At 47.2% G+C, this 14,256-nt stretch overlaps 1 protein-coding gene across 4 annotated transcripts in view; it reads right to left on the bottom strand.

Moving 5' to 3' along the window:
• The window catches only part of CTDSPL2 (CTD small phosphatase like 2), a 79,883-nt gene extending 69,438 nt beyond the window's left edge, over positions 1 to 10,445 (bottom strand). For 2 of the 4 annotated variants that reach the window (XM_060174558.1, XM_060174559.1), the window contains exon 1: positions 10,208 to 10,445. The gene's annotated coding sequence lies outside the window, so the exon portion shown is untranslated. The remainder of the gene's footprint in view (positions 1 to 10,207) is intronic. The other 2 variants (XM_060174557.1, XM_060174556.1) reach the window with 2 other exon arrangements.
• Between the last annotated feature and the right edge of the window lie 3,811 nt (positions 10,446 to 14,256).

Here is a 14,256-nt window from a genome sequence, read left to right as displayed (position 1 = left end):
GATGACGGGGTGGTTAGCACAAGATTTGCATGCATGAATCCTAACTTCAATTCCTGACATCTCATAAATCTTTAGCAAGGTTTCATGATTAATAAAAATGAAAATGTTACCGGACTCCTCTAGCCCTAAATGTCTATGGGTATGTTAATTTTTACTCTATTGCAAATAGCGTTACTAAATGAACTATCTCGTAAATATAACAAGCAACTTTTAAAAGGAGCAATCTACTCAAGATATGTATGAAATTTTGCAATACAATGTATTATTTTAGCAAAAATGTACTTTTAAGTTGCTAAGAACTGAACGTGGGGGGCCGGAGAGTGATACACAGGGGTTAAGTGCACATAATACCAAGCACAAGGATCACAGTCGGAGCCCCCACCTCCCCACCTGCAGGGGGGTCACTTCACAGGAGGTGAAGCAGGTCTGCAGGTGTCTTTCTCTCTCCCTATCTTCCCCTACACTGTCAATTTCTCTCTGTCCTATCCAACAACAACAAAAATGGAAAAAATGGCCACAGGAGCTGTGGATTCCTATTACAGGGACTGAGCTCCAGCAATAACCCTGAAAGCAAAAATCAATCAAACAAACCAAAAAAAAAAAAAAAAAACCAAGCACCACCGTAATATTCGTGAGAAACTGTCAAACTGGCACTCCAGACTGTCACTACTCAGATTACTAGCCTTCCTATAGGTTATACATACATATCCCAGCACATATATATTCTGAATGTACTACTATGCACCCTCCTACAAACAAGTTACAATGTACTTATTGGTACAGTAACAAAGAAAACTTGAACACTAAAAATAAGTAAACTTAGAAAGCAGAGAGGTGACAAAACAAAACAGAGGGGGGTCGGGCGGTGGCACAGTGGGTTAAGCGCATGTGGCGCAAAGCGCAGGGACCGGCGTAAGGATCCCGGTTCGAGCCCCCGGCTCCCCACCTGCAGGGGAGTCGCTTCACAGGCGGTGAAGCAGGTCTGCAGGTGTCTAGCTTTCTCTCCCCTTCTCTGTCTTCCCCTCCTCCCTCCATTTCTCTCTGTCCTATCCAACAACGAATTGCGTCAACAAGGGCAATAATAATGACCACAACGAAGCTACAACAAGGGCAACAAAAGGGGGAAAAAATGGCCTCCAGGAGCGGTGGATTCATGGTGCAGGCACCGAGCCCAGCAATAACCCTGGAGGAGGAAAAAAAAAAAAAAAAGCAGAAAAGAGTGGGACTTACAAGCAGGAGGTCCTGAGTTCATTCTGTTGCCTCTTGTGCTTCTAAATCAATCAATCAAACTTTTTAAAGTAAACTTAAGCGGAATTTCCCCCAGAGTACTTTTAACTTAAGTAGTGCTCATCAAAACTGGGGAAAGGAAGAGCTAAAACTACTTATTTATGTCTTTCAATAAAAAGCTACTTATAGGGAGTTGGGCAGTAGTGCAGTGGGTTAAGCGCACGTGGTGCCAAGTTCAAGGACTGGGCATAAGGATCCAGGTTCGAGCCCCCAGCTCCCCACCTGCAGGGGAGTCGCTCCACAGGTGGTGAAGCAGGTCTGCAGGTGTCTATCTTTCTCTCCTCCTCTCTGTCTTCCCCTCCTCTCTCCATTTCTCTCTGTCCTATCTAACAACGATGACATCATTAACAACAATAAAAAACAAGGGCAACAAAAGGAAAAATAAATATTTTTTAAAAAAATTTTTAGTGGTCTGGGAGGTGGCGCACTTGATAGGGCATTGGATTCTCAAGCATGAGGTCCTGAGTTTAATCCCCAGCAGCACATGCACCAGAGTGATGTCTGGTTCTTTCTCTCTCTCCTATCATTTCTCATGAATAAAATAAAATCTTAAAAAAAAAATTTTTTTTTTAAAAAAGCTATTTATAGGGGCCGAGTGGTGGTACACCTGCTTGAGCAGCACACATCATTACCAAGCATTAGGGTCCAGTCCTAGTTTCCCACTTGCAGGGGCAAGCTTCACAAGTGGTGAATGAGTGGTACAGCTGTGTGTCCCTCCCCCCTTAATTTCTCTATGACCTACCAATTTTAAAAAATGATAAAAGGGAGTTGGGCAGTAGTGCAGCGGGTTAAGTGCACATGATGCTAAGTGCAAGAACCCGCTTAAGGGTCCCAGTTCAAGCCCCGGCTTCCCACCTGTAGGGGAGTCGCTTCACAAGCAGTGAAGCAGGTCTGCAGTTGTCTGTCTTTCTCTCCCCGTCTTCCCCTCCTCTCTCCATTTCTCTCATTCCTATCCAACAACAACGACATCAATAACTACAACAATAAAACAAGGGCAACAAAAAGGGAATAAACAAATAAATATTTTTTAAATGATAAATAAAATTGTGAAAACATTCTATTTAAAGAAATGTTTATATTAGCCTCTCAGGACAGAAATCTGAAACCCGCAGGACACATTAATTTGACAGTAAGGAAAGATTGAAAGAGACATTGAGGGAATCAGGCGGTAGTGCAGCAGGTTAAGCACAGGTGGCCAAAGCGCAAGGGCCAGCACAAGGATCCTGGTTCGAGCCCCCGGCTCCCCACCTGCAGGGGAGTCACTTCACAAGCGGTGAAGCAGGTCTGTAGGTGTCTTATCTTTGTCTCCTCTTCTCTGTCTTCCCCATCTCTCTCCATTTCTCTCTGTCCCTTCCAACAACGATGACAATAATAATAATGAGAAAGATAGGAAGAGAGAGAAAGAACCAGACATCACTCTGGGATACATGCTGCCAGGGATTGAACTCAGGACCTCATGCTTGAGAGTCCAGTGCTTTATCCACTGCACCACCTCCTGGACCACAGTTTGTCAATTTATAATGTAATCCAGCTACAACTGAATAACTATATCCCCCACCCCCAGCTCTGCCTAATGGTGATTTAACCTGGGACCTCCAATACCTTAGGCATGAAAGTCTGCTAGGTAAAACCACCGTATTATCTCCCCTATACACCAGCCCACTTAAATATATAATACATATTAGTGGTGCAGGAGGTAAGAGCACTGGACTCTCAAGCATAAAGGTCTGAGTTCAATCTCCAGCAGCACATGTACCAGAGTGATGTCCAGTTCTTTATCTTTCTCATTAATAATCTTTTAAAAATAATAATGGGGGTCAGGCAGTAGCGCAGTGGGTTAAGTGCACATGGGATGAAGCACAAGGACCAGTATAAGGATCCTGGTTCGAGCCCCCGGCTCCCCACCTGCAGGGGAGTCACTTCACAGGCAGTGAAGCAGGTCTGCAGGCGTCTTTCTGTCTCCCTCTGTCTTCCCCATCTCTCTCCATTTCTCTCTGTCCTGTCCAACAATGACGACATCAATAACAACAATAATAACTACAACAACAATAAAAACAAGGGCAACAAAAGGGGGAAAAAGCAAAATAAATCAATAATGACGTGCACATTGTGGTCCGGGAGGTGGCACAGTGGATAAAGCATTGGACTCTGAAGCACGAGGTCCTGAGTTCAATCCCCGGCAGCACATGTACCAGGGTGATGTCTGGTTCTTTCTCTCTCCTCCTATGTTTCTCACTAATAAATAAATAAATAAATATTTAAATAATAATAATGACATGCACAGAAATTAGACCCAGAGCATCACTCTGGCTCTAGTGATGCCAGGGAACAAATTTAGGACGTTACGGCCTGTAAGACCAGAGCTCTAGCTGCTTCGCCACTTCTCAGGCTATATAATACATTTTAAGTTAAAGACTTAAATAAAGTCAGTGGTCTAGGAGATGGCACAGTGGATAAAGCATTGGACTCTCAAGCATGAAGTCCTGAATTCAATCCCCCACAGCACATGTACCAGAGTGATATCTGGTTCTTTCTCCTCTCTGCCTATCTTCTTCATAAATAAATAAAACATTAAAAAATGTAAAATAAAGTCATACAGGTAGCACAGGATGTCTGCCTTAGACATATGCCTTAAGGTAAGTGACAATAAGTAGAAATCAATGTTTTGTTTGTTTATCACCCCCGAGCACTTCACAGCTTTGTTTTATGGTGGTGCAGGGGATTGAATCTGGGACTCCAAAGCCTCAGGCATGGAAGTCTTTTGCATAACCACTATGCTCTCTCTCTTGCCCCATGGAAACTAAACTGTGAGCTATCATTCTAAGGACCAGCACAATAGTTCATCCGGGTAGTGCACCTGCTTAGTCAAGTGTGAGATCCGAGCTAGGAGTTGGGGACAGAACTGGAAGAAGCATCAGCAGTTTGTGGTCTCTCTCACAGACTATATGGAAAGTCAGGCTGGGAGCAGTGAAGCCCTGGTGACAACAAACCTCCATCATAATTTTTGTTAAATTTTCTCTTCCTCGGGGAGTCGGGCGGTAGCCCAGCGAGTTAAGCGCATGTGGCGCGAAGAGCAAGGACCAGCGTAAGGACCCTGGTTCGAGCCCTCGGCTCCCTACCTGCAGGGGAGTCGCTTCACAGATGGTGAAGCAGGTCTGCAGGTGTCTATCTTTCTCTCCCCCTGTCTTCCCCTCTTCTCTCCATTTCTCTCTGTCCTATCTAACAATAATGACTTCAATAACAACAATAACTACAACGACGATGAAAAACAAGGGCAACAAAAGGGAAAATAAATATAAAAAATAATTTAAAAAAATTTTAAAGGCTTATTCAGAGGCACACAAAATTTTCTCTTCTTCAAAAAAGTAGAACACATAACATCCTCTACTCAATCCAGTCAAAATGATCAGGAAACTTTTGTTTCTGATCAAGACCGAAGGCCAGAGACTGAAAGAGACCACATCACTGAAGCTTCCTTCAACTTGATCACACACATGGTAAAGTAGGGCATTATCCAAGGGCTATTTCCCTATCCTCAAGTGAGAGCATGATCTGGGAGGTGGTGTGCCTGGCTGCACATACATACCACAGAGCAAGAGGACCGAAATTCAAGCCCCTAGTCCCCACCTGCAGGGGGAAGCTTAACAAGTAATGAAGCATGCTGCAGGTGTCTCTCACTCCCTCTTCCCTTCTGATTTGTCTCTGTCGTACCGTGTGTGTGTGTGTGTGTGTGTGTGTGTGTGTGTGTGTTTTATTTATCGGACTCTCAAGCATGGGGTCCTGCGTTTGGTCCCTGGCATCACAAGTGCCTGGGTGATGTTCTGGTTCTTTCTCCCTCTCTCATAAATAACTTTTTAAAAAACTACCCAACACACACCCTATGTGGTACTCTCAGTACACTGGGTATTTATGACTGACTGTGTCTTTTCTACTATGTGTTTTAAAAACCACACAGCAGATTACAGATACAATCAGATGATGCTCAGGTTCTGTCCAGCAGCTTTACGTACAAAGCATGTTCTCCTGTAACTGAAGTAATTTAACTTGATTTAATCCATTGCCACTTAATTCTCCAGTTACAAGTCTAGAATCCAGGACACTCTTTCTGAAAAACAGGCCCATATTTTTCTTTTTTAAAATATTTATTTATTCCCTCTTGTTGCCTATGTTGTTCTTATTGATGTCATCATTGTTGGATAGGACAGAGACATGGAGGAGGGGAAGGCAGAGAGGAGAGAAGACAGACACCTGCAGACCTGCTTCACCGCCTGTTAAGTGACTCCCCTGCAGGAGGGGAGCCGGGGACTCGAACCAGGATCCTTACATAGTCCCTGGGCTTCGTGCCACGTGCGCTTAACCAGCTGCGCAACCACCAAACTCCCCTATATTTTTCTTTTAACTATATTTGGATGGATTCTGTTATAGTTTTGTCAAGAAATCTCTTGACCAGAAATCACATACTAGATGAATTTAGTAAAAATACATTTAAAAAAATCCCAATTCTTCTTTAAAAAAACTTACTGGGGGTCGAGCGCAGCGGGTTAAGCACATGTGGCACAAAGCGCAAGGACCGGCATAAGGATCCCGGTTCAAGCCTCTGGCTCCCCACCTGCAGGGGAGTCACTTCACAAGTGGTGAAGCAGGTCTGCAGGTGTCTGTCTCTCTCCCCCTCTCTGTCTTTCCCTCCTCTCCATTTCTCTCTGTCCTATCCAACAACAAACGACAACAATAACCACAACAAGGATACATCAGCAAAGGCAACAAAAGGGGAAAAAATGGCCTCCAGGAGCAGTGGATTCATGGTAATAACCCTGGAGACAAAAAAAAAAAAAAAAAGACTTACTAATGTATGTACTGAGTTAGCTCAGCAGGGGAGGGGAGAATCAGAACATCACTTCAGCATATGTGATGTTAAGGGTGGAATTTGGGACCTCATACTTGGAAATTCAGTGTTTTTATCCACTAAGCCACTTCCTGAGCCACAACTTTAATTCTTATCTCCTCCATTTAGATTTTCTTTTTACTATATTCAATTTTTATTTTAGTGAGAGACAAAGAAAGACCAGAGCACCACTTCAGCTTTGGTTTATGGTGGTCAAAGGATTGAACCAGGGACCTTGGGGATTCAAGGATGAAAATCTAGTGCACAACCACTGTGAGATCCCCTTCCACCCCAAAATTCTTTTTTTTAATATTTATTTATTCCCTTTTGTTGCCCTTGTTTTATTATTGTAGTTATTATTGCTGTTGTTAATGATGTCGTTGTTGGATAGCACGGAGAGAAATGGAGAGAGGAGGGGAAGATAGAGAGGGGGAGAGAAAGATAGACACCTGCAGACCTTGTGAAGCGACTCCCCAGCAGGTGGTGAGCTGGGGGCTTGAACCAGGATCTTTATGCCTGGTCCTTTTGCTTTGCACCACGTGTGCTTAACCGCACCACATGTGCTTAACCGCTGCTCTACCGCCCGACTCCCAATTTTATTTTCTTAACAGTGATAAAAGAATGGCATTCAAAGCTCAAATGAAATGTCCAAAAGGCACTCAGGAAGTGGCAGAGTGCATGAGGTGTTCATAGGCTCTCAAGCATGAGACCCTTAGTTTAAATTCAGACATCACATGTGCGAAAATGATGCTCTGGTTGCTCTTAAAATATAACAATCCTATTTAGTTTTTCTGTGTAATCCTAGTTGCAACTGCTATGAAAGTCTACAAGCAGTTAAGGGAAAAAAATGTCTTAATGTTCATTTATTTATTCCCTTCTGTTGTCCTTGTTTCAACTATTGTTGTAGTTATTATTGTCGTCATTGTTGTTGGATAGGACAGAGAGAAATGGAGAGGAGGGGAAGACAGAGAGGGGGAGAGAAAGATAGACACCTGCAGACCTGCTTCACCGCTTGTGAAGCGACTCCCCTGCAGGTGGGGGTCCCGGGGCTCGAACTGGGATCCTTAAGCTGGTCCTTGTGCTTTATGCCACCTGCGCTTTATGCGCCGCGCTACCGCCCGACTCCTGGAAAATATTTTTTTTAGAGCTCTTTTTTCAAACTAGATTGAGTTTTAAAAGCACAGCTACTAAAAGAATAAAAACAATCTGAAGATTCTTGGAAGATGAAGTCAATATAAATATTCACAGGGAGTCGGGTGGTAGGTAGCGCAGCGGGTTAAGGGCACGTGGCAGGCAGAAAGCTCTAAGACCGGCTTAAGGATCCCGGTTCAAGCCCCCTGCAGGGGAGTCGCTTCACAGGCGGTGTAGCAGGTCTGCAGGTGTCTGTCTTTCTCCCCCTCTGTTTTCCCCTCCTCTTTTGATCTCTCTCTGTCCTATCCAACGACAGCAACAACAATAATAATAATAATAACCACAACAATGATGGAACAACAAGGACAACAAAAAGGGGAAAAAATGGTCTCCAGTAGCAGTGGATTCATGGTGCAGGCACCGAGGCTCAGCAATAACCCTGGGGGCAAAAATAAATAAAAATTAAAATAATTCCTTAAACCCAGAAATAAGTTTTTAAAAATATTCACTTAGCTACCTGTACATCAATCTTCATTAAAAACTTTAATTCTAAGGGGTGGAGGTAGATAGCATAAAGGTTATGCAAAGAAGAGTCTCGTGCCTGAGGCTCCAAAGTCCCAGGTTCAATCTTCCATCCACCATAAACCAGAGCTGAGCAGTGCTCTGTTTAAAAAAAATAATAATAATAACATTAATTCTGGGCAAGGGAGACAGCATAGTATTTATGTGAAAGACTTTCACGCCTGAGGCTCCAGGGATCCAGGTTCAGTCCCTGACACCACGATAAGCCAGAACTGAGCAGCGCTCTGGTAAAAAAATAATAATAAGTAAATAAATGCTTTATAAACTACACAAAAGGTCATAAAATACAGGTAAAGCCAACAATTTAAACCCTTAAATTCACATATTGACCCAACTTGTTAATCAGATTGACTCAGCAAGTATCCACTCACCTTCATCGCCACTCTTCTCACCTCCCATAGTTAAGTCCCCCAAATTAAGTACAAAATTCAACTCAATCCTTTATAAAAGTCTGCATCACCTAGGAGGTACATCTGCTTTGTCTTTCTTTATGACCTTGGGAAGAATCTACACAAAGTCAACCCTAGGTTCAATCACCAGCACCACCATAAACCAGAGCTGAGGATTGCTCTGGTACCAATAAATAAGCAAATAAATAAACATAAAAAAAACCCGCTAAATGATAAATGTAATGATATTTGTATGTTCCTGCTTATTATTAAACTTTAAACCTAACATGCTAACAATTGTGAAGTCTAAATCTAACCAAGAGTTGAAAGTTGTTGCGTTGCGAACATGAAATAAGTAACACAAACTGCATTTTACACCTGCATTAAAAGAAAAACAAACTTAATTTGATTAAAAAAATGAAATGACCCAAAAATTCCACAAGCTCAAAATGTAATCTCTACAAACTACCCCAAATCCTCCTCATTACTTATCTTCATGATCAACTGCTCTACAATTCAAAAAAAAAAAAAAAAAAAAAAGAGCCAGGAGAGAGCTGAAACTAATAGCAAACTAATTTTAATTTGCTGTTTCCTTGCTTTTTCCAATGACAGCAGCTGGACAACAAACGCATTTTTAAAACCTGGCAAGAGGCACGACGGGATGGTGTACCAAGAAAAAAACAAAACACAAAACAACAACAAAACCCACAGCCTGAGAAATCACAACGCTAACAGCTAACGTGTCAAGTCCCTTCATCTGTGTCCTAATGCCGGGCAGCAACGTCGGTATTGTCTCGGTGGGCGTTCGTGGGAAATCGTAACGGCAGCGAACCCCTCCCTGCCTTGGAGGAGCCTCGCCTCGGCGGGAGTTTCACGCCAGGATCCCCGGGGCAGTTTCCGAGTTCGGGCTTCCTTCCCCAAAGCTACTCCAAAGTCCTCAACATCATCCATCAGTCGCGCACGCCGCCGCCGCTAGGGCGAGGAGTAAATAAACAACGATTTTACTTGTGCGACGATTCGCCACGGAACTCCGGGCGGGGGGCGCGATCCCGCGAAGGGCCGCCCACGTCTGGGGCCCGCCTCGCCGGGGGCTGCGTGGTGCGAGTGCGGCCGCCCCGGCCGGGGGGAGAGTCGCGGAGAGCAGCGGCCACAGGCCTCCACATGGGCTGCTGCTCTGCAATTTGGGAGGAAAAGGAAGAAGAAAAAGGAAGAGGAGAAGGAAGAGGAGGAGGAGGCGCAGGAGCAGGAGCAGGAGAAAACAGCAACCATGTCAACCCCGTATTTTAACAGCCAAGAGCATCTACAAGAACTTAGGTCAAACCTTTCCTTCCAGATTCTCACCAATGAAAACGACAACAAAATTAAAGTCTTCAAAAAAAAAAAAAATAATGATAATAATAATAAGAGACTGAGCAACGCCCCCACCTACCCACAACCTCTTTGTGTGTGTGTGTGTGTGTGTCCCCTGCCTTCAAAGCATTCTACGAGAAAGCCACGAACGACACGTCGAAAACCATCAGGTGGGCCAAGGTGAGAAAGGTGGCTCTCACCCAGTTCCCCGGGGAGAGAGAGACAGACAGAGAGGCAGACAGACAGACAGAGACAGAGAGACTGAGGCGGGAGGGGGGGCGGCGGGAGGGGTGAGCAGCGAAGTGAAATCTAAGCCCAGAAATCACAACACAGGCCGCAGCCGCCGAGCTGCAGCTGGCGGGAAAGGCAGCTCCCCGGCCCGGCTCTCGGGAGGGCAAAGTCCGGAGCCGAGCGGCTCCCCACGGCGGGCGGGCGGGCGCGGCGCCCACTGCGCGAACCTACCCGGGGCGCCCGGGCCGCCGGGGGAGCCAGTGGGGAAGGGGAGGAGATCCCGGCAGACGGCCCTGGAAGAGGCGGAGGGCTGAGGTGAGCGACAGCGGCAGCCGTCGGGACCCCGGGGGATTACCTAACTGTGACGACAGACAAGTGTCCCCGGGCTCCGGCGAGGGTCCCGACGACGCAACGTGTGGTGTCTTTCCCGGAGAGTCCGCAGCGGCCACAGAAACAGCTCCTTCAGCCAGTCGCCATTTCCCGCCTACCGACCTGCTGCACCGCACGGACAGGGACCCGGATGGAAAGCGGCCTCTGCGCGCAGGCGCCTTGGCTTCCTCCTCCGCCCCCCCCCCCCCCCCGCCGCCGCCTCCCCTCCCGCCACAATTCCGCGAGGTGGGAGGGAAGGAATGCGGGAGGAGGTTACGGCAGCCAAAACACACACACACACACACACACACACAAAAAAAACTTTTTTACTTCCGTGAGGATCACCGCCCCGAAGAAACGCGTGAAGCTCCGGTCCCTGACGAGGAGTGAAGGCAGCGCGTCAGGGCTCCTCGGCAGAGTCAAGGACAAAACCGGGCCCGCCGCGCCAGGGCCTGGGCGAGCGACGGGAGACGGGGGATGTTTGTACGCCAGGGGCCTCCGTAGCCGGCGGCGGGGCGGTCGCGGGGGGCGCAGGGACTCCAGCGTGGGCGAGCCGGGAGGCGGGGAGCCGAAGGACGGTTTTTCCTCCAGCTGCTAACGGAACGGCTGCGGGAGAGCGGGGAGGGGAGCGCGCCCTCGGCCCGGAGGCGGGGCCTCGGCGGCGTCGCGCTCCCCGGCGGCTACGGGTTTCGGAGCCGGGCGCGCCGGGTGGGTGGAGCCGACGGCGACCGGGCGGACTAACGGCCCCGCGCGCCCGGGGACGGACGGACGGACGGAGGTGCGGAGCCCGCGGCCGCGTTGGCTCGGCTCGTCTTTGCTTGCGGTGCCGGTGACCCCCCTGTGCACGGCCGTCAGTCGGGGCTCGAGGATCTGTCTGTCTGTCCTGTCCACACACCCTCCCACCACCCCGGCCCTGCGCCTCCGCACCGAGTCGGCGGCGGTTTGAGCCGCGAGGTGAAGATGATGGAGGCGCAGGGGCTCCCTCCCACCTGCGGGCCCGGGGCCAAGGACGGTCGGCTGGCGGGGTGAGCGCGTGTCCGTCCGTGCGTCCGTCCATCCATCCATCCGGGACGTCCGGTCCGACTAGTCGTGGGGAGAGCGTTTCCTGCTGACCAAATTAAAAAAAAAAAAAAAAAAAAAAAAACCACTCCGGGAACACGCTTCCCCGTTATCCATCAGTCAAGAAACAGGTGTTGAAATATCTCAGCCTGTAGGATTTTTTTGGGGGGTCAGGGGGGTGGGTACTGGGTGGCAGCGAGGCGACAGCGAACAGACAGACCGACCGACCCTGCCCTGCCCTGCCCAGAATTCGGTTTACTGGGAAAGACAAGTCAACACACTTAAAAAAAAAAAAAAAAAAAGATGGGACACACTTCTTTTGAGGGGAATCGTTGAGTGCAAATGAGAGGTGCTGGGGTCTGGGAAGACTTTTCTTGAGATGACTTGTGAAAGAGGAAAGAGTTGGCATCAGAGAAGAATCAGTGCCAAGGCGACGACAGCGGGACAAGTTCCCCATCGCGATCGTGATGAGAAATGTTGGGGTGGGTGGCGCTTCTGGTGGTGAGACATCAAGTGTGACAGGTGAGCAGAGAGCCCTTGTGGATCTGGTTGTCGTCTTTTTAAGTCACTGTTTTTTTTTTTAATTATTGGGGGATTAATGTTTTACATTCGACAGTAAATGTAATAGTTTGTACGTAACATTTCTCAGTTTCCCACATAGCAGTACAGCCCCAGCTAGGTCCTCTGGTTGTCTTCTGAAAGCTGCTCGTGCTACAGGTGCTCGCAGAGCAAGAACACGTTCGTTTGCCTCCCGAAGCTTTCTAGTGCAAGGACGCTCTCTGAAGGAGACACTGAGGACCCCTATGGCATTCAGCACGTACAACTTATCCCGAGAAATTAGTTGGAAATCAACAATTCCCGGTTATCCATGGTGAGCCTGTCTCAGAAAGTGACAGCAGGGGCTGAGGAGACAGCATAAAGGTTATGCAAAAGCCTTTCAAGCCTGTGAGGCTCTGAGGCCCGAGGGTCAATCCCCAGCACCACCATAAGCCAGAACTGAGCGGTGTTCTGGTGTAAAAAAAAAAAGAAAAGTGACAGCAGAAGGAGCAGGGCGGTAGCGCAGCGGGTTAAGGGCACATGACGCAAAGCCCGAGGACTGGCAGAAGGATCCCGGTTTGAGCTCCTGGCTCCCCACCTGCAGGGGAGTCGCTTCACAAATGGTGAAGCAGGTCTGCTGGTGTCCATCTTTCTCTCCCCCTCTCTGTCTTCCCCTCCTCTCTCCATTTTTCTCTGTCCTATCCAACAACAAATGACAACCACAACAAGGCTGCAACAAGGACAACAAAAGGGGAAAAAATGGCCTCCAGGAGTAGTGGATTCATGGTGCAGGCACTAAGCCCCAGCAATAATCCTGGAGGCAGAAAGAAAGGAAGGAAGAAAAAGTGACAGCATATAAACTACCCTACCCCCTGACTCCCTTTCTCTCTCTCTTTAATGCTAGGCACCAAATCTGGCTTGGCTGGTACAATGAATGCATTCTACTATCTGAGCCACCTCCTGGCTGTGCAAATATTAAAAAATATTAAAAAAAAGGGTTCCAGGAGTGGTGGCACACCTGGTTGAGTGCACATGTTACAATGTGCAAGAACCTAGGTTCAAGCCTGGTTTGAAATTTAATAGTAGGGGCCAGGAGATGACTTCCCAGTAAGCAAACACTCTACCATGCACAAGGCCCTAGGGCCAAGCCGCCAGCACACACAGGGAGCTCCACCTGTACAGGGCAGGCTCATGAGCAGTGGAATGGTATTGGGGTGTTTGTCCTTTATGTCTCTTTCTCTCTCCCCCTCTTTCTTTAATATATATATTTAATAGTGAAGTGAGAGAAAGAGAACTAGAGCATCTCTGGCATGTACATTGCTGGGAATTGAACTCAGGACTTCATGCTCGAGGAGCCAATGCTTTATCTACTGCCCCACTCTCCCCTTCTATCTAAAGAAAAGAGAAAGAAAAAGTCAGCCAGGAGCAGAGAAATTGTGCACGCACTGAACCCCAGCTATAACCCTAGAAGAAAAAAAAAAAGTGGCAGGAAAATAAAGCTTAATTTTTAAGTATTGGAGAAAAAAGGGTTAAAGATGAGGACGAGTAACTAGGGATGAATAAAGGAAGGAGCTACAGGCAGACATCAGAAGATGTACTTTACAGAAGAAAAACAAAAAAGATGCCTCAGAGGAGAAAAAAGGTCTCAGGAAAGTTAGTAAACACATTTTAAGAGACTAACGTTGAGAAGGCAGGGTTAGGCAGTGGCACACCTGTTAAGCTCATATATCACCTTACCAAGGACTTAGGTTCGAGCCCCTACTCCCCACCTGCAGCAGGGGACACTTCACCAGTGGTGAAGCAGACCTGCAGGTGCCTCTCCTCTCTCCATTTCTATCTCCCCTTCACCTCTCAGTTTCTTTCTGTCCTGTCAAATAAGATAAAAAGGTTTGCAGGTGTGTTTCTCTCTACCTCCCCCTTCCCTCTCAACTTCTGTCTCTATCCAAAATTAATTACTTAAAAAAAAAAAAAAGGGCGGTAGTGCAGTGGCTTAAGCACAAGTGGAGCAAAGTGCAAGGCCCAGTGTAAGGATCCCGGTTCAATCCCCCCCCCCCACTACCAGCAGGGGAGTCACTTCACAAGTGGTGAAGCAGGTCTGTAGGTGTCTTTCCCCCTCTTTGTCTTCCCCTTCTCTCTCTATTTCTCTCTGTCCTAACAACAACAACATCAATAATAAAACAAGGGCAACAAAATAATATTAAAAAAAATTTTAGGGAGTCAGGCAGTAGTGCAGCGGGTTAAGCGCAGGTGGCGCTAAGCACAAGGACCAGCATAAAGATCCAGGTTCCAATAACAATGGCATCAATAACAACGACAATAATAACTACAACAATAAAACAACAAGAACATTAAAAGGGAATAAATATTAAAAAAAAAATTTTAAAGGGAGGTCAGGCAGTAGCATACCTGGTAATCGCACGTGCTACAGTGCACAAGGAC

Source organism: Erinaceus europaeus, chromosome 16 (genome assembly GCF_950295315.1).
Source record: "Erinaceus europaeus chromosome 16, mEriEur2.1, whole genome shotgun sequence".
Taxonomy (NCBI): Eukaryota; Metazoa; Chordata; class Mammalia; order Eulipotyphla; family Erinaceidae; genus Erinaceus; species Erinaceus europaeus.
Note: the sequence above shows the minus strand (reverse complement) of the source record. Positions and strands in the feature narration are given on the sequence as shown.